General features: G+C 39.3%; 1 non-coding gene across 1 annotated transcript; it reads left to right on the top strand.

Moving 5' to 3' along the window:
• The first annotated feature begins 2,211 nt into the window (after positions 1-2,211).
• Positions 2,212-2,284, top strand: TRNAE-UUC. The gene has a single exon. It is a non-coding gene; the product is annotated as a tRNA-Glu (tRNA).
• The last annotated feature ends 348 nt before the right edge of the window (positions 2,285-2,632 follow it).

Here is a 2,632-nt window from a genome sequence, read left to right as displayed (position 1 = left end):
CGGATTCATTTCGATATTTGGCAAAACTAATACAATATTGTAAAGTTTAAAAATAAAATAAAATTTTTTAAAAAAGAATTTAATTAAATATAGAATAAAGGTTTAAAGGAATATTGAGAATCCTTTTTCAACAAATAGAGAATCAACAAGATATTATAAATGGAACCAATAGATTTGGAGTTGAAAAGTATAATAAATGACAGTTAAATGTAGTCGTACAATAAATATAGGATAGGGATATGTTAGTAATCTTTATTGCTATAATCATTTCACTATATGTAGAATAAATCTTTGTGTTTATACCTTACATTTATATAATTTTGTTTTCAAATTAAGTTAAAAATAAATACAAAGATCAAACTTTTTAGATGCTAGAGAAAATATCTAGTTAAGACTGAAATAATAAAATACTATAGATTATACAATAAACATTTATCTCTTGCACTTCCAAAAGCTGAGAAGTCCAAGATCAAGTAGCTGGTCAATTTATATCTGAAAAGAGCATTCTTTTAGTCTTACAGATGACCAACTTGCTACATCCTCACATGGTGAAGAGAGCTCTTAATGTCTCTTCCTTTCTTTTTAAGGGCATTTCAGTTCAGTTCAGTTCAGTCGCTCAGTCATGTCCGACTCTTTGTGACCCCATGAACTGAAACACACCAGGCCTCCCGGTCTATTACCAACTCCCAGAGTTTACTCAAACTCATGTCCATTGAGTCGGTGATGCCATCCAACCATCTCATCCTCTGTTGTCCCCTTCTCCTCCCACCTTCAATCTTGCCCAGCATCAGGGTCTTTTCCAATGAGTCAGTTCTTTTCATCAAGTGGCCAAACTATTGGAGCTTAAGCTTCAGCTTCAGTCCTTCCAATGAATATTCAGGACTGATTTCCTTTAGGATGGACTGGTTGGATCTCCTTGCAGTCCAAGGGACTCTCAAGAGTCTTCTCCAACACCACAGTTCAAAAGCATCAATTCTTCAGCGCTCAGCTTTCTTTATCGTCTAACTCTCACATCCATACATGACTACTGGAGAAAGCATAGCCTTGACTACACGGACCTTTGTTGGCAAAGTAACGTCTCTGCTTTTTAATATGCTGTCTAAGTAAGGGCATTTAGTCCCCCCTTATGAACCCCCCACCTTCAGGATGAAATCTGACTCTAAGTGCCTGCCAATGCCACAGCTCCAGATGCCATGGCACTGTGTCTTAGGACTTCAAATTATGAACTGGGAGGAGGACACACAAGAAATTCAATCTGCTGCAGAGGGAAACATAACAGAGAAACAATAGTAATTGTCCTAAATCAGTTTTCTTATTTAAAAAAAAATTGAAACTAAGCCCATGTGCCAGAACAAGAGTAGCCTGAGCTCTGGAGCGTGCAAGTCCCAACTGCTGAGCCCACGTGCTGCAGCTGCTGAACCCTGTGCACCCAGAGCCTGTGCTCGGCGACGAGAAGCCGCGGCAGTGAGAAGCTCGTGCACAGCAACGAAGATAGCCCCCGCTCACCGTAACTAGAGAAATCCTGCATGCAGCGACGAAGACCCAGTGAAACCAAAAAAAAAAAAATCACCATCAAAGTTATAGATAACTAGTAAGGACCTACTCTATAGCACAGGGAACTCTACTCAATACAGTGACCTATATGAGAAAAGAATCTAAAAAAGTGGAGATACGTATATGTATAACCGATTCACTTTGTTGTATAGCAGAAACTAACACGACATTGTAAATCAACTTGCCCCAATAAAGTTGTTTTTAAAAATTCAAAAAAAAAATTGAAGTGATTATTCAGCAGCCTGATAGCTTAAAAAAATAGACAAAATAAATATCAATCTAGATTTCTATAGCCAGATAGACTACTATTTGAATGTGAGGGCAAAATCAAACATTATCAGAGATACAAAAATCAAAAGTTAGTATAGTATCCACAGGTGCAGAAATTCAGTGAAATTGCTTCAGCAGGAGGTAAGAGAGTAATTCATCAGATTGGGGCATTTGGAAGAGGAGTAGAGCATAATTTGTTCTTTCTTTTTCTTCACTCTTACCTCCAGCAAAGGTGTCTTTGATCTTCTATCCTGCTTTATTTATGTAGAAAAAGTAATGGGATAGGTACTGCCCACCCATCAAAGGAGAGACCACTAGTCCTAGGATAAATATTAGGTTAGATTTTCCCTAAGCAGACCCAGAGTCAAGGACTGTATTTCAGAAAATTCCCTGAGGGTCCAGTGGTTAGGACTCTGCACTTTCACTGCTGGGGTCCCAGGTTCAATCCCTGGTTGGGGAAACTAAGATACCACAAACTGACTGATGTGGCTAAAAAAAGGAGAGGGGGGATTTCATTTCAAATAGTTGTATTTTAGAGTTAACAGAAGAAAGCACTGAGTGAGTAGCAAGCAAGTGAACCAGGACCAGAAACTTGGCCAACACAGGCGTCATGAGCGAGTGTGTTACCTGTGGACAACTGTGTTACCTGCGTTACCTGTGGACAACTAGGGCTCAGTTACACCCGGGTCACTTGAAAACAGTATAGACCTGTCGAGTGTGTTACCTGTGGACAACTGTGTTACCTGTGTTACCTGTGGACAACTAGGGCTCAGTTACACCCGGGTCACTTGAAGACAGTATAGACCTG

Source organism: Bison bison, unplaced genomic scaffold (genome assembly GCF_000754665.1).
Source record: "Bison bison bison isolate TAMUID 2011002044 unplaced genomic scaffold, Bison_UMD1.0 scf7180017845662, whole genome shotgun sequence".
In the NCBI taxonomy this organism is placed as follows: Eukaryota; Metazoa; Chordata; class Mammalia; order Artiodactyla; family Bovidae; genus Bison; species Bison bison.
Note: the sequence above shows the minus strand (reverse complement) of the source record. Positions and strands in the feature narration are given on the sequence as shown.